The sequence below is a fragment of the Mauremys mutica genome, chromosome 8, assembly GCF_020497125.1.
Source record: "Mauremys mutica isolate MM-2020 ecotype Southern chromosome 8, ASM2049712v1, whole genome shotgun sequence".
Classification (NCBI taxonomy): domain Eukaryota; kingdom Metazoa; phylum Chordata; order Testudines; family Geoemydidae; genus Mauremys; species Mauremys mutica.
In genome coordinates, this window is record NC_059079.1 from 19,549,163 (window position 1) to 19,567,526 (window position 18,364).

Here is an 18,364-nt window from a genome sequence, read left to right on the forward strand (position 1 = left end):
AAAATAAGAACTTATGAAAAATAAAATAAATCACCTAAACCAGAAAAGAAACAAAGTTTGTGAAGGAAAATTAATCAGCACTAGAAACTAGCAAAATCGCCTGCTCTTTTCTACGTATTTCAAAACTATAGAAGTATCCACTGTGCTAAAGCTCTTCATTTAGCAAGAGAATAAACAAACACCTAGAGCATACCAGATCTGCCGATGTGCAGGCTTAACTCAGCCTCTGGGGAAAATGTCTGTTTTTTCCATAGAAAAATGAAGAGGTTTTAGTTTGTTTCTACAATGACCTCTACCAGGAGAGAATTACACTGGTAAGAAAAGGTTTAACAAACAGGGGAAAAATGTGTCTTTTAATGTGCATTTAGTGTGTTATGCATATTCACCCTTTTACAAGCGATAACAGAAAAACACATACACAAAGTTAAAACTTTTCTCCCCAACTAGAATGCATACACTATTTTCAATACATCATCCTGCTTCTTTTTGCAGACTTTGTTAAATGCCGAAGATACAGTGCTATAAGCGTTTAAAACAACAGTCTGAGCAGGTATATGGCTCAGCCTTAAAGCCGAGTTCCAGCTGGGATAGTTAAAGGCCAATCTATCTTTTTTTTAAACTGACTCTTAGATTTAGGATTTATGAACAACCTGCTGAGTGAAGTGTAATTAACTCACTCCTGTAAAAGTACACAAGGGAATTCCATCTCAGCATTCCTTTGTAGATAATTTGATATTCTCTACAGTTGCATAAATTCAGCTGATGCTCTAGTTTTAAAAGAATACATCAAAAATTCTAGTCTAACAAAGACCTAAATAAAGATTAAGAATAAAATATTGAGTAATTTGCCACTATTTCTTTTGACAGAGAACTGCGTTTAAATTGACTAACTTAACAATGCAGATCCAGCAATAAACCAGACTGAACATAGAACCACAGTGAGCATTACAGTACTTAACACGTGTAATCTTAATACACCAATTAATGGTGATTTTATCACCATGCACTGTGAAAATCCACAGTATGAGGCCAACTGTAACAGGTATCCAAAGTCACAGTCTATGTGTGGGTCGCAAGTTTCTAAGTAATGTTTTTATACAAAAAGTAATATCAGCCTGAAGTAAAACTAAAGGCCATACCCTACACTGCTATAGAAACACCACAGGGGCAGCAGAATTGCCAGGAAGCTCTGGGATGAAGGTGTCCTTTGAATACACCCCTGAATACACTGAGACTGGGGAGGCTGCACGGTGGAAGGGGATACTGCCTTCAAATTGTGTAAATCCCAGGAACCTTGGGAAAAAGATGCCCACATGATATGCTGAACCCTCAGTGGTACTGCAGGGCTCCCCATGACAGTGCACAACCTTGGCCATGCTGCTGTTGGCTCTTCACTGAGGGCAAGGGCAGCTCCAGGCCCCAGCACGCCAAGCGCGTGCTTGGGGCGGCATGCCGTGGGGGGCACTCTGCCGGTCGCCAGGAGGGCAGGAGGCAGGCTGCCTTCGGCGGCATGCCTGCGGAGGGTCCACTGGTCCCGCGGCTCTGGTGGACCGTCCGCAGGCACGCCTGCGGGAGGTCCACCGAAGCCGCGGGACCAGTGGACCCTCTGCAGGCACGCCTACGGGAGGTCCACTGGAGCCGTGGGACCGGCAACCGGCAGAGCGCCCCCCGCGGCATGCCGCCATGCTTGGGGCGGTGAAATGTCTAGAGCTGCCCCTGACTGAGGGTATGTCTACACTACGAAATTAGGTCGAATTTATAGAAGTTGGTTTTTCAGAAATAGTTTTTATACAGTCGATTGTGTGTGTCCCCACAAAAAATGCTCTAAGTGCATTAAGTTGGTGGACTGCGTCCATAGTACCGAGGCTAGCGTCAACTTCCGGAGTGTTGCACGGTGGGTAGGTGTGGGTAGCTATCCCACAGTTCCCCCAGTCTCTGCTGACCATTGGAATGCTGGGTTGAGATCCCAATGCCTGATGGGGCAAAAAACAGTGTCATGGGTGATTCTGGGTATATGTCGTCAGCCCCCCTGTCCACGAAAGCAATGGCAATCATTTTGCACCTTTTTTCCTGGGTTACCTGTGCAGACGCCATACCACGGCAAGCATGGAGCCTGCACAGCTGACCGTCACCGTAAGTTGCCTGGGTGTTGGCAGATGTGGGACTGCATTGCTACACAGCAGCAGCTCATTGCCTTTTGGCAGCAGATGGTGCATTACAACTGGTAGCCATCATCGTCATATTCCTGGGTGCTCTTTTAACCGTGCACCCAGGTGAGGTCAGTCAGGGGTGCCTGGGCAGACATGGGAGTGACTTAGCCAGGTCATTCCCATCTTCTGCCGAGCACCCAGGAGATGACAATGGCTAGCAGTCGAACTGCACCATTTGCTGCCACCCTAAAAATGTAAAAGATAGATGGAGTGGATCAAAACAAGAAACAGACCCGATTTGTTTTGTATTCATTTGCTCCTCCCTCCCTCTATGAAATCAATGGCCTGCTAAACCCAGAGTTTTGAGTTTGATCCTTGAGGGAGCCATTCTGTGTGACAGTTGTTTGCGTTTCTCCTTGATGCAAAGCCACCCCCTTTGTGGACTAATTCCCTGTAAGCCATATAGTCAGTCGCCCCTCCCTCTGTCAGAGCAGACAATCGTTTTGCGCCTTTTTTGAGCCCAGATGCCATAGCACTCTGATCATGGAGCCCGCTCAGATCACCGCGGTAATTATGAGCACTGTAAACACCACGCCATTATCCTAGAGTATATGCAGAACCAGAACCTGCCAAAGCAAAACCAGGCACGGAGGCGACGGCAGCACAGTGACGAGAGTGATGAGGACATAGACATGGACATATATTCCCTTTGTTCATACTTTCTCAGAGTACATATGTCTATTAATTCTTCATGTTATAAAATGTGTAGAGAATTTTTTCCTGCTACTGAGATGAGGATGTGAACCTTTAGTATATCTCAAACAGGATGAATTTACTAATACACTGATGGATATTTAATGTACCTTATCTAACTTTCCAGAGAGAAACTACAGTCTAGAACAGGGGTAGGCAACCTATGGCACATGTGCCGAAGGCAGGGCCGGCTCCAGGCACCAGCCGAGCAAGCTGGTGCTTGGGGCGGCAGATTCCAAGGGGCGGCATTCTGTCCAAACCATTTTTTTTTTTGCGTTTTGCCACTTCCACCACCCCTGCAGGTTCTCTTCTTTTTGGTTTGCTGCTCCTGCCGCCCTGTAGGGGGCGGTGGCGTGGAGGAGGGGAGCTGCTGGGAGTGGTGCCAGTCTGCAGCAAGCCCCGCACAGTAGCCCGCCCACCGGAGCGGCACGGAGCCCTCCCAGCAGACGGCGGGGCGGGAGGGGCCGCATGGCGAGCGCCCCGCTTCAGGAAGCCCTGGCCGCCCCCCTTCTCTCTCTCTCCCTCCCCCACACTAGCTGGGGTGTGCACTCCGCTGCCCGGAGTCTGCAGGGCTGGGAGTCCCCCTGCACCCGCGCTCCCACTTTCCCGCAGGTATTTTTGGTTTATTGGTTTTTCTTCCCTTCACCGCGCCGGTCGGGCGGTTTGTTTCGCATCCCTCCCCCCGCTTTGCTGTTTTGGCTGGCAGGTTTGTTCCACCCCCTCGTTGCTCCGACCGGCCGGCAGATTTTGTCCCCCCCCTTTCGCTGCTCTGGCCGGCAGGTTTATTTCACGTCCCCCGCCCCCTTCATTGCTCCAACCGGCCGGCAGGTTTCCCCCCCATCCTTTGCTGCTCCGGCCGGCCGGTTTCCCGTCCCCCCTCCTTTGCTGTTTCCGCTGGCTGGCAGGTTTGTTCCTGCGCCCTCCCGCCCCCCCCCTCGCCGCTCCCACCCCCCGCGCTTTTTTTTTTTTTGCGCTTGGGGCAGCAAAAAAGCCAGAGCCGGCCCTGGCCGAAGGCAGCACACAAGCTGATTTTCAGTGGCACTCACACTGCCCGGGTCCTGGCTACCAATCCAGGGGGCTCTGCATTTTAGTTTAATTTTAAATGCAGCTTCTTAAACATTTTAAAAACATTATTTACTTTACATACATCAATAGTTTAGTTATATATTATAGACTTGTAGAAAGAGACCTTCTAAAAACGTTCAAATGTATTACTGGCACGCGAAACCTTAAATTAGAGTGAATAAATGAAGACTCGGCACCTCACTTCTGAAAGGTTGCCGACCCCTGGTCTAGAAGATCACCTTTAACTTAAACCAAAAACCCACCTAACATCATCCTCTGAGCCAGTGTTTCCCAAACTTGGGATGCCACTTGTGTAGGGAAAGCCCCTGGCAGGCCAGGCCAGTTTGTTTACCTGCCCCGTCTGCAGGTCTGGCCGATCGCGGCTCCAGGCCAATGGGAGCTGCTGGAAGCAGCGGCCAGTATGTCCCTCGGCCAAGTTTGGGAAACGCTGCTCTGAGCCATGCCATATAAGGTAATCCATATGCCATTTTAGGTCTTAAATTACTCAGCATGATGTGATCATCTGGCATGTACTCTGCTGTAGCCACTCTGAGCTAATGAAAGCATAAACAGAAGATAAATGATTCTTAACCATTCCACAGAAAAATATTAAGCCTGAATATGGCTACATGCTTTGCAGAATGTTGACATTTTTGCATTATCAACTACTAATCATACCATCAAGGCAGCTAAATGTAAATATCACTTTGCCACAACACTTTCCCCACACTTACATAGGATTTTCCATAAATGATTCACCTGCATCAAGGTGATTCACCTGAAAATAAAGTCAACAAAGCAGGTGATGTTTCCCACAGTTCTTCAATGTATTTAGTGACCTCTCACAGCACATTTTCAACATCCATACAACTAAGATTAAAACAAATGAAAATAAACCTTTGTTAGAATTTAAGAACCCAATTTTTAAATAGGCCTCAACATGGCCTCTAATATTTTGGACATATTTAGTGGTTCCTACAACTGCCATACATTTATTATACTACTACTACTACTACATTATAATAATTTTTGCATTTAACTAATATCTTCTGAGAATTTCATAGTGCTTTGCAAACATAATTAAATTAACTCTCACAATACCCTTATGAAGATGACTGGCATTACACTCAATGGCATTTCTCTGTTTGTCTGTAACATGACAACTTTGGAATTCATTGGATGTGATGTTCAAAAGTATCTTGTTTCTTTGATGGCATTTCTCTGTCTGTAACATGACAACTTTGGAACTCCACATCCAATCAAACACCTTTTCTGTTGAATGTGGATTTCACTACCACCTACTCTACAGTTGTCACCTCAAGATTAGACTACTGTTATGCTTTACACAGTGCTGTACCTAACAACTATTCAGAAACCAAAGTTAGATCAGTTAGACCTGCCTGCCGCCTAGTGTGTCAGCAGCATATTACACCAATACTCTGAATTCTGCAGCAGTTCTTTATTAGTTTTTATGGTGGTAATTACATTCTATTTCTGATCTGAAAACGGACTATAAAAATGACATTGTAGAGTTCCATGTTTATGGTCTCTGATTTCATATTAAATGTGCTCACTTTACAAGTGAACATTTTTTCAAACTGCCAGCTCTGCAAACTCCCCAGTATGGGTTCAGATGGTTATCACCACCAGCAACAAAGGTTCTGCAGGACAAATTACACATGTACCACCCCTTCATTTCTAAGTTGTGCCCTCAGGGATACCTGTGCAATGACCTTATCTTCTAATTATGTTCTCAGTGACGCATGTGAACCGCACTACCCTTACATGGAAATTTGTAGACAAACTGGTAGATGATACACAAGGAGGAACAGAATCCAGCTCAGTCTCTCCTTCGCTGCTTTGACTCTTCAGAGCTAACAGGAGTAAAAAGCAGTGAACTTACTGTCACTTAAATCATCCGTTTTTCTTCTGAATACTGAGATAAAGCAGATCTGTTGAGTAAGCTATGTTTCACAATACATCTGCTCCTTTCAGGTGTTGGTTTTGAGCTATAAAGCCACCTGCTTCTCTTGAGAGTCTGCCACAGCTACAATTGTTGGAGGCACTTGAGCTGGGATCTTGATTAAAATGGGAAGGGCTTCTGACAATGTGTTTTTTATGAAAGGACCTGGACTTTGGAATTCACCTGAGCCTCAGGGTCTGAAACAGCTCAAGTTTATTCCCTGGAAGGCATGCTTCAAGACAACAATTTTTTCAGGCATTTGGGGTCTTAAAAGGTATGGGGTTTGTTGGGAGGGAGGGAGAAGTGTTACCTGAGTGCTGGTTAGTTAATTTAGCTATGGGGGTTCTGGTTGTTCTAGACCAGGTTTGCTAGTTTAAAATGAGTTGTGTAATTTAAAAAAATTGGCCTCAGCCAAAATTTTCAAACTTGAGAGGCTAAAGTTAGGCACCAAAGTCCACAGTTAGGAACCTAAAATAAATGGCCTGATTTTCAAAGCGATTGAGCACCCAACAAAACTGGTCAGCCTATAAAACCTGTGCTGTGTACAGGTATTTAAATGTCTCTGTAACTGAAATTTCACAATCCAGTTTGACTATTTTCAGGTCCCTGAGGGAATTACCCATTGAAGGACCTTGTAAGAATACCTGACATTGCCACCCTACTGAATTGCCTGGTTCCCTGCATTGGAATTTGCCTAAAGGACTATGTTTAGACTCCTTGAACTTTTGAAGCCCAAACACATCTTTATGGATAAGCTTCCATACAGGCAGCCTGTGGTGATCCAGTGAGGCTCTTCCTGAAGTGACAGTCCTTCTGCACATCCTCCCTTAAGGGTCCTAAACAAATAAACTCATTCAGAGTTTAACACCAACACTGGACTCAATGCTGTGCAATACACAAAAACACAGTTAATCCTTGCCAAATGAGGTCATGCCAAATGAGTTTGCAGGCCCCAAGACGGAAAAAAACATATGCATGTACCTAACTTTATGCACAAGTACTCCCAGGGAAGTCGGTGGTGCTACTAATATGCACGTTCAGGTTTGCAGGATCATGCCCTAAAAGAGACCCACTAAATAAAAACATGCACCAGGAACTCCAATGATGGGAATAAAAAGGGTTTTATTTGTTTACGATCTATTTAAAATTTCAAAGTCACCGAGGAGTTAAACACAACAGTGTGGGGTCAAGTTGATGACCTAATTGAAAAGGACTTATTTAAAGAATTTCTGCAAAAGTAAAATGTCACTAAATATGATGCATATTGCAAAGCTATTAAATAATTAAAATACTACAAGAGTTCAAGTTATTTTGCTCTGTGTAAAGTCTCAGGCAGTCATGAAGGTTATGGAAAATGTGATTTTTCCTGATCTGATATAATCACTCCCACCTTTTCCATGGTATTGCTTTGATTTTTTTGTTTGTTTAACATCAGCTACCTTAAGGAGAAGAGGAACACTGCTGACAAGTGTAACCCACTGCTGTACTGAGTGCAATCTGCAGAGGACACAAGTCAATTTACAGATGCAGTTAGAGAGCCTTAGCTTTTTGGCTCAAACTATAGCAGTTCATGGTTTTAGTTCTGGAGGTCTCCAGTTTGCTCCCTGGTGTGTCAGCCAAGATGCCAGCCGTCCCTAGGGTAGGGATGCATGCTCTGTAATGCCAGTCAGATGATTAGCTCTCCCCTTTGCTGTGCTCCAGGACTGGAGATCCACAGTGCAAGCAACTCACTGCTAGCTAGCTGGGCCAGTCTCATCTTCACTGCTTTGGATGGCTGGGGTTCTGGATGGCAGGCTCCTCACCGCTGTCTGCTTCCTTAACAAAATAGTCTAGCTACCCAGGCACTGCAATATGAGATGTTTCATAATCTAATGTATAGGAACAAAGAGAGGTGGGGTAATTAGGCCCAGAATAGTCACAACGACACCTAGCGGCACAAATGAGGGGGAGAAAAGTAATTGCCACAGCTGAAGCAGCACCAGGACCCAACAAAGACAGCAGAGCTAAGGGGATGGCATCTGCCTATGCTATCAAACCCCCACTGCTCACCCCCAGCTCTACACCAGGGTGGAGTGGCAGCCCCCCCCATCAGCTCCCTGCTCCCATAAGTTCCCTGTGCAACAGCCGCCCAGAAGGCTTATCAATTGCCCGGCAGTTCAGCTGTCCCTCCCCCTACTGCCGTGTGCTGCTCCTGCCCTCTGCCTTGGAGCTGCTCCCGGGAGCCTCTTGCTTGCTGTGCGGGGGGGAGGGGGAAGAGAGGTGCTAATGTCAGAGTGTCCCCCTCCTCCCCGCTGCTGCCCCCCACTACTTTACCCCTGTGACGTTGCACTCTATATGGTTTTATAAATATATGCTAATGAGTGAATATAACGTAACTGGAATATGCTTCATGCGAAAGGTCTCTTGTAAGGTATTATTACAAAGTTTATAATCTACTGGGTGTGGTCATCCTATTTGTATAAATGTATCACTCTTGTATCTGAAACTAGAAATATGAAATAAAACTCTGAGGGCCTATTGTAATTATGCAAAGCGTGGGCCATTAATGGTGGTTTGGAATCTTGATGACTCCCGTCAACCAGGACAATTGACTGTGGATGGCTCTGTTTGCAGACACGCCTTCCTGTGAGTCAGGCTGGGAGGAATGAAGGCTTGAAGCCTTGCAGTGACATGTGATCATGTCACCTGAACTGGAATCCATCTTTAACTTGGTGTCTTTCCATTGAGGAGGGGGTGGGAACCCAGAGAGGGACAAAGAATTCCCGCCTTATGCAAAAGATATATAAATGGGTAGGTCAGAACAACGGGGAAGCCATCATTAGGAATTCCCTAGCTACCACCTGAGCTGGAACGAGAGCTGTATGAGGGGAAAGAATTGTGCCCAGGCCTGGAAGGTGTCCAGTCCGGGGGGGGGGGGAGGGGAGGAACTTACTGAAGCATCTCTAATGGTGAGATTATATGTATTCAGTTTGATTAGACATAGATTTGCGCATTTTATTTTATTTTGCTTGGTGACTTACTTTGTTCTGTCTGTTACTACTTGGAACTACTTGTATCATACTTTCTGTATTTAATAAAATCACTTTTTACTTATTAATTAACTCAGAGTATGTGTTAATACCTGGGTGAGCAAACAGCCGTGCATCTCTCTCTATCAGTGTTATAGAGGGCGAACAATTTATGAGTTTACTCTGTATAAGCTTTATACAGAGTAAAACTAAGTTATTTAGGGTTTGGACCCCATTGGAAGTTGGGCATCTGAGTGTTAAAGGCAGGAACACTTCTGTACGCTCCTTTCAGGTAAGCCTACAGCTGTTAGGGGACATGATTCAGACCTGGGTCTGGCTTAAACCAGGCAGGGCACTGAAGTCCTAAGCTGACGGGGCAGGAAATCAGGGGCAGAAGTAGTCTTGGCACATCAGGTGGCAGCTCCCAAGGTGGGTTCTGTGATCTAACCCGTCACAACCCTATCTCCACAGAACTGGGGGGACATGACAGGGCTCAGGATGGAAGGAGCTTGCTGGCTGCACTGTCGTCTCAACTTGCTGAAAAGGCAATGTATTTAGAGTGGTATCAGCGTACTTAAAGGGGCAATGCACGTCTGTCCGACACACAGTATGTTTCTCTGTCTCTCTCTGCCATGCTGTCTCCCCTCCCTCCATTTGTGCTGCCTTGTAGAGTGTGAGGCTACCATTAACAACAACGTGTTAACTCTTGAGGGCTCAGCCAAGTGCTAGTTCATCATTTAGCAGTATCCCACCCTCTGACTCTACCACCTCAACCAAGCTTCACAATCATCATTGCTGTGTACAGTATTAAACTGTTCAAAAACTTACTGTACATTATATAATATAGTTTTTTATCTCGTGGAAAAAATTTTCCCTGGAACCTAACCCTGCCTTTTACATTAATTCTTATGGGGAACATCATTTCACTTAAAGTAGCATTTTTCAGGAACATAACTACAATGTTAAGTGAGGAGTTACTGTATCTGGTCAGGTCTCCCTACTGGTCATACCCAGTTTAGTCAAAATGTCAAAATTATCCATCTTATTATCCAGCCTTATTAAAGACAGTCCAATGCCCTATACAAGTCCAGCGTCAATTTCAGCAGGTGATGTCCACATGTGCTCTGTCGTCCCAATGGTCTGGATCATCCACAAGTAAGAAAATTGACACAGCCATTGCAGCCATAGAATTGGGAAAAGCAGTGGGAAAAGATGGTATCTAACCTGAGTTCCTATATACCTTAGGTCCACACACATGGAAATGGATGATGCAGCTTTTCACCAACATCCTGTAGACCAGTGAAATTCCTCACATGTGGAGAGAAGTAAAGGTCATTGCAATCCTAAAGCCTGGAAAACCTGCAGATCACTCTTCTAGTTAATAGGCCAATCTCCTTCTTGACCACCGCCACCTACAAGCTGATGGAGTGTATAATTCTGAAATGAATTGGGCCCACTGTGGATGCCAGCCTACCCAAGAAGTAAGCTGATTTTTGACTGCAGAGAAATAGCTGCAACCAAGTCCTGCGCTATGCTTATAAGAAGCACACCGGATTTATTTATTTTTTTAAAGGGAAAAAGGCAGTATGCTGCATTTATTGAAGATACACCAACTAGCATATGCATTTACCAAAAGGCTCTGTTCATGCTCCGACACTCTTTAATGTATACATGAGCGATATACCTGAAACGATAGCTCAGAAGTTTGAGTATGCCGATGATTTGGCACTTGCAACTTAGGTCCATAGCTTTAAAGAGCTTGAAATGACCTTAACATCTGACCATAAGATCATGGAGTACTTCCAAAGGTGGAAGATGAGATCAAATCCAAGCAAATCAATAGTTTCTATTTCCCCACTTGACAATACAATCACACAAAACATTAACTGTTTTTTGTCATGAAACTGTTATGACCCAAAACTAACATATCTCCGTGTCATTCTTGACTGCTCACTGACTTTTCATGACCACCTCAAGAAAGTAGCCTCTAAAGGTAAGATCTGCATCAATATTATTCAGAAGTTAGTGGGAACAAGCTGGGAATCAACTGCCTCAGTGCTATGAACACTGGTCTCGGCAGAGTTGCAGAGTACTGTGCACAAGTGTAGACAAGAAGTTGCCATACCCAACTTGTGGATGAGCAGCTGAATCAGACCATGCAAATCATCATGGGAACTTTAAAATCAATACCTCTACTATGACTTTCTGTATTAGCAAACACTGAACATCCAGCTATCAGCCGAGATATAGCCACAGCATGAGAACTTAAACGTGCCAAAGACATCCCAGAACTTCCGATCCAACTGGTTATGGATAACATGCCCGCAAAACACCTGAACTCATGAAAACCACTGTGCACCACACATGACCACCTCATGTCTCTGGATCTGGCCAGGGAATGTCATACTTCCTACAAGCACACTTGGAGCGGCTAGAGACATTCCATATGTGCTGTCAGCACCAAATCCTGAGCATAAAGTAGTTTGACTTAGTGTGAAATGTCATAGTTTTGCAAATATCTGGCCTTCCTTCAAGACCTCGTTATATCCAAAATCAGCGTTACTTGCTCTTCAGCCACATTGCCAGGTTGGACAAAAATACCCCAGCATATCATGCTTTCACACTCTCCATCAACACGTGAAGTGGTGCATGCCCTGACACTTCCTGGTGCCACCCATGGGGCCTACCCAGAGATTCATGGATTCACAGGATTGACTCCTATCTGGCAACTTCACCACACACCTGATATGGCATCATCCACCATAGTCGCTGTCATTAGTGTAACAGTCTTTAGTAGGCTATGGATGTTTGATAATGACTCCCCGCTCCCCAAGCTAACAGGCCTCTTGCATTCTCTCAAAGAAACCTCTGTTATTTCAAAGCTGGACATCAGATTCAGGCTTGCTCAGCTGTCACATAGCTAGCCTCATTTCTAATTATAAATGCAAACAGAAAAATCTTAAAACATAGTTAGTTTCTCTCTTACATAGGCTTCTACTTCTTTCACTTCCTTGTAAACTCAAGGGTTTTCACTGCCTTCCTAATATTAGAACAAGAGTGACACCTAGTGGACAGCAAATAAGTCAGATGTATCAGACTATCAACAAAGTTGATACTTGGAATTTGTAGTCCTTTATTTTATATTTTTATTTTGAGTTACATTAAAGAGATTAGTGTAATAGAAAAACTGTGTGTTGAGAAGAAACCTTAAAGGTTTGTTCTCATCGAGAAATACAGGACATGATGCTAAAATAAAACATGGATTAAGAAACAAGATGCCTTACAATCACTTGGATTATGAGCTATTTGAGATGGGATTGTCTGTTATATGAAAGTACAGCTCCTAGCACAATAGAGCTTAAGGGTGAGATTCTGTGCTGTGCCAGAACACGCAGCCCTGGGGAAGGGAATAGTTAACATGGCCTTGAGTCACCTTTCTGCCCTCCTGATCCTGCATTGTTTTGGGGGACAGAGGTCCTAGAGAGTAATTTAAGACAGCCCTTGAGGCCTATTTTTCAGAAGCCTCTCTGGTTGTCTTAAGGGCCACAGTGCTGCCTAGAATCTACCATGCTGCATGCTGTGATCCCACCCTGACACACCGACTACGCTAGGGCTTGCAGTGGAGTCTTCAGAAGGTAGCCTTCTGGCTGTCTTCTGCATTGCCTGTGCCAGGACTTCTACAGCCCCTTTATATGGGGTAAAACAGTTGGAGTGACATAATGGGGTGAGAGCAGGGCTGAGGACCTCACCCCTCCTTCTGGACTCTTGGTGCTACACCAATACAATGGATTATTAACAATAATGCCAATGGTTTACTAGTGGGGATTGAGTAGACCGATGTTTTTTGAATGCACGCTGTTCAACATAAAGCTTTTATAGCTAAATAAAAAAAAGCTCTAGAAAATCCCTGTTGTTTTGCACCTTTTAAAGATTTTTCCATTTTCTGTTTAATAGAAAAATTTTACATGCACTAATTATTTTTCATATGTCCTATGATTATCCCAAAAGGATTTCCACTCTAATATAATATGTACGGTACAGTATAAAAGACTGTAAATTTCAGTATGCAAAGTGAAACAGAAATAAATGAACTGAGATATGGTTTTATACAAGAGAGAGTTGAAGTCAGTGGTTTAAGCATGGGACTGGAATACCCGTTTACATCTTGCTTAGATTCTGATGTATATTAATACATTTCACAACCACTTCCATAATAAATAGCACAACAACATTTAACTCTTGTATCGCATTTTTCATTTGTGGATGTCAAAACACTTATGAAGGAAAAGTATCATGTTCCCCACATTACAGATTGAAAAATCTGAGGCACACAGAGGTATAGTAACTTTTCCAAAGTCAATCAGTTCAGTGCATGTGCACAGTGAGAGAGATCCCTTTTTAGAAGGAAACAGTTTTCAGATTCTTGCTTTCAAGAGATTATTCAGAGAGAGTACATTTAAAAAAAATTAAGCACCATTTTCACCTATCTTTTAGTTTGGCTATATTCCTGAACAGCATAAAAAACCCTACTAAGGTGTAAGGAAATGAAGGAAAGCATAAGGCATTTACTTCTAATTTTCTCAACAGGATTCAGCATACTGGATACTCAGTTAAGGACTGATTCTTCAAAGCCTTACTCCCAAGAGTAGCTCTTATGCAAGTAGTCCCACTGACTAACAGAGCTACTTCTGTGATTTAGGCTTTTTAAGGTCAAGCTCTCCTTTAGCATGTCTGGGGGGGATGAATGGCATGTGCAATTCTGTCAAGCACAACTGTTTGGTGGAGATGCAAATAGTGGAGAAAATAGGTCTTTTCCCTCCTCCATTTTTACTGATCACATTCCGAAAACTCAGACCATTACAGTAAATATAAGTATCAAAATGAAAGTTGACCCCTAGACCTAGTTACTTTGAAACCACTGTAAATTATCTCATTCAGGTAATATCAACAAAATGTCATTTATAAGAAAAATTCGTACTCCTCAAATTATAGTGAGATTTCTCTAAATCTTTCTCTAAGGAACATACCAATTACACTCCAGATGGTGCTGTCAGCCTAATCTACAATTGGAAAGTTTTCCGATCATCTAAAAAGAAGTCTCTCTCTCCATCAAAAATAGCTTACCTTACAGCATGTAGGGCAGAGATGGTCCCGTGGTCAAAACACTGGAGTAGGAGTCAGGAGATCTGTGTTCGGTTTCTAGCTCCGCCACACAGTGGGTGTGTTACCTTGGGCAAATTCTTTAACCTGTAAAACAGGGATAACATCCACTTGAAAGGGTTGATGGGGGCTATTTGTCGAGTATTCAAGGTCCTTGTTTGGAAGGCACTACATAACTGCAAAGTCGAGGTTTTATGAATTTATCAAAGATTTTATTTTTGACCATTTTATTGGTTCTGTGACAAGGAAGAGAAACCCATATAGAAAGAAGTGTTATATTTCAAGACTGTCAAACAAAATTAATTTATTTTAGCAGACACAAATCAGGAAGTCATCTGCAACTGACGGACTGCCAGTAAACTGAATGAGCAAACCAGAAGCATAGGCGCCGACTCCGTGGGTGCTCCGTGGCTGAAGCACTCACGGGAAAAATTGGTGGACCAGCAGTCAAGCTCCCCACCCTTCCCCTCCTCCCTAGTTCACCTCCGCCTCCTCCCCTGAGTGTGCCGCGGCCCCGCTTCTCCTCCCAGGCTTGCCACCTGTAACAAGCTGTGGGAGGGATGGGGGAGGAGCGGGAAGATGGCACACTCAGGGGAGGAGGCGGGGATTTGGGGAAGGGGGTCCAATAGGGGCAGGGAAGGGGCGGAGTTGGGGTGGGGACTTTGGGGAAGGGGTTGGAATGGGGGCGGGGCACAGGCAGAAGAGGGCAGGGCAGGTGTGGAGTCGGGACGCAAGCACCCACCAGCACCAGGAGAAGTTGGCACCTATGACCAGAAGGAGCATCATTTCTCAGCTTAGGAGAAGAACCCCATCCAAAGTAGCAGATGACACTCAGAAATTACCATTAAAAACACTGGAGCAGGGACGTTATCTCCTGAAATTCAGGCATCAGAGCAGCACACAGAAAAATGAAGTACAATCCAGGTCACTACATTTTTATTCAGGCTGAACTGGTATTGATCAGATGTCTGACATGCCTGCTTCTGCGCATGCTCTCTCACTCTCTCTCATCCGCCTCCCCCGAACAGCCATCACTGCTGGTTTTGGAGGTACGGTCCATAATGCATAATGTATCTAGGTTTTTATATGGTCTCCATCACTGTATTATCTGAGTGCTTCATTTCACACGAGATAGTACCCTAATAAAAATCATTTGTCAACTTCTGCCTACCCACTTCCCCTTAGGAAAATCAGACAAACTGACTCTCGTCCTCCATGATCACACCTACCCTGTACTTACGTGAATTAACAACACACGGTTTCAGGGTTTTATAAATAAATGGGCAACCAAGTATCCCTGAAAACTGACAAAGTCCCTGTCGGTTTTAGAGAAGATATTGTTTAGTCTTGATTTTTGTAAACCCCAGTAGACTGGATAGATAACTGAATTTTTGGAACTGACAGTGAGCTGGGAAACATGTGCGCACTTCAGGGACCATCCACAGATTTATCGCGTGATCATATCCCCACTCAATTAAGCCTCACAATCAGCAACCCTATGAGCCAGCTCTTCCTCAGACATAGGCCCTTGCCTATTCTATGGAAATCTTCCTAAAGTTTCCCATCATTGCTGACATCTGTTCAGCTCCACTAGTGTTAGCATCACTGGAAGTCTTAGTATGGATGGGATACCAGCTGCGGCTGATTCTTTTATGATTAATTATTATTAACAAACAAGTGTTGATTAGAGCTGCTCTGAGAAGAGTTATGACACTATGTTAAAGATGTCAGCAGCCCACCTATACCAAGTTTCCTAATATGCTAACACCAGTGAAGCTAAACAAGTGTTAATTATCGTGGAAAGTTTTTAGAAAGTTTGCATAGCACAGACAAGGCTGTACAATCAGATGTGAGCAGAGTCTGAGACTCTGAGCGCTGCTGCAAATGGCAAGTCTACAGGAAGCTTGGCTGTCATGCAGGCAGTTACTGACCTAGACTTGGAAGTGCCATCCATGCTTCTGTTCACCTCCCCTACACCTTGTAAGCACTGGACTGTTGCTGGGCATTAGGGATGATTGTGGCAGAGCAAAAGGGAGAAAAAGGATTGAGAGTGGATGTGTGAGAGGATATTTTGCAGAGGAAAGACATAAGGGAATAACTAAGGAAGGAAGGAAGGAAGATGAAAAAGGCTGAAGCAAGGGAAAAGACAGATGAGAAAGGAACAGAAGAAAATGGAGAAATTAGAGAAGATAAAAGCATGGAAAAATATGAGGAAAGAATGAACATCCAATACATTTAATTTGTTTAGTAGGTTCTTCATAATAAAAAGAGATTCAGTCGCTACTATTGCCTCCCAACCAAGTAGGATACGCAATTTATTCCAGAGCAACAAGAATGTTCAAATTCAGAGCCAAATATAAATGCTGATTTTATTTATTTTACTCCAGAGTAAAATTAAGGCAACTTGGTTTGAGAAATTGAATATCATGCCTTTGTATATTTTGCAATCAAAGACAGAAAAGGGTGTGTGCTGGAAACTTACCTAGACAAGCAGTCTTTCCACTTGTCCCAGCTTGTTCAGGTTTAATCAGAGTAGTAAATCTGTAACACAGTAAAATTAAAATATAGATAAACCCATAGTATAAGAAAGCCAAAGATTAGAATCGAACACTAACATTTCTTATTACAAAGACTACAATATTTTGAAAGTTTCCTTATAAACAGGCAAAATAAAAAACAAATTAAAAAAAAACAAAACACCCCACACACGCTGTATTCACCTCCCAAAGCATAAACCCAGTAGCGGCTATGGCCACAGCACAGGAAGTTTTCCCAAAGATGAGTGAAAAAAAATCAGGAAGTCCCAAAGAAGCCGCCAAGAAGAACAGTTTTACATCTCTGCTCCAGACCAACTTCTACTGTTATGTCTACAAGAAACCAGAACAGATTTATCTAGCCAACAGATAATGGCTAGAAGAGGGCCAGTGAGCATACATGGTATCTACTTAACAGATAAAACATAGGAAGGATTATTTATCTCCCAACTCTTCATACTTTTCTTGTCTTTTCCAACTGAGCGCCCTATGGGGCAGGAACGGCATCTTGTGTTTGAAGTGCATAGCATATAGGTGACACTAAAGCAATCATAAAAAATAATAGTACTTCTATAATTCTGAAAAATGATCTGAACCCAGACCTCTTTGAAAAGTCAACTGGAGCTTGGTCTACTTTTTGGCATAGCTACATCAGTCAAGGTTGTGAAAAAAGTCACGCCCGTTTGACAGCTATGCTCAGAAAACACCCAGTGTAGAGACAGCTCTGTTGACAGAAGAGTGCTTCTGTCAAGGTAGCTAACATCGTTTGAGGCAGTGGTGTTCCTGCACTAGTAGAAATAGTCCTTCTTTGGGTGTTCACTGAATCTATATTAGGATATTAGCCAACACAGCTATGCAAGCATAGGCTCTGTGTTGTACACGTAGCCTCAGTGTCTGAAACTCTGGCCCCCATTGAAGTCAATAGCTGAACTCCCATTCACTACAACAGGGTCAGGATTTCATCCCTTTTCCTGCTCCTGTTTATTGACTATTGAACATAATTGTAAAGAGAATCTCAGCCCCTCCCAGCATCAGGCCTTTAGCAACAATCAAGCTACTCACTCCCCTACCACATATTCTTTTTATTACATATTCAGTCTCACTTTAAATATTATGATAAAAATGAGCAAAAAATTTAAGCTTTTGGCTAAAAGATTTTCATACGGTTTAATGTGTAGAACAAAAAAATTATATTAATTTTTCATTTTGGGAGAGATTATTTTTAAATCAAAGAAAAATGCGTAAGTGCACAATAAAAGTGTATGCTAGAACAGAGTAGAAACACTTCTAGCTAGAAACCTAGAAATAATTTTTCTGCACTGTCAGAGCAGAGCCAATAAACCTCAGTGCACAAGCAATGGAAGAGTGAAAGGTCAGTTTCAGGCATCCTGGAGAAGAGAGAAAGGTTGGTTTCAGGCATCATCAGTGAGAAAATCATGATTTAAATAATTGGGAGAGAAACCTTTTTAGAGTGTTTTACATATTTTTTGTTTTCTCACATCATAACTAAGGATCATGGGTATAATTCTTCTCCCTTTGCTTTTGGTGTAATGTTCTTGGCAAGTTGCTGCACTCACTATCGTGGTTTTTTTGTTTGTTTGTTTTTTAAAGGAGTAGTAGTAGTTGTAATAAAACGTTGATAGAGGGTTAAGGAAATCAAAATTTTTAGATGCATAAAAATTTGCGCTTTCTGAAGCTCACTGCTCCCAAAGCTGAGTTCCTAGAGAAGGT

The 18,364-nt window shown here is 43.4% G+C and overlaps 1 protein-coding gene across 7 annotated transcripts in view; it reads right to left on the reverse strand.

Annotated features, from left to right (window-relative positions):
* The window catches only part of GNG12 (G protein subunit gamma 12), a 67,616-nt gene that overhangs the window by 23,681 nt on the left and 25,571 nt on the right, over positions 1-18,364 (reverse strand). For all 7 annotated transcript variants that reach the window (XM_045028377.1, XM_045028375.1, XM_045028382.1 and 4 more), the window contains 2 exons: positions 16,582-16,640; positions 14,064-14,186 (listed from right to left, as the gene is read on the reverse strand). The gene's annotated coding sequence lies outside the window, so the exon portion shown is untranslated. The remainder of the gene's footprint in view (positions 1-14,063; positions 14,187-16,581; positions 16,641-18,364) is intronic.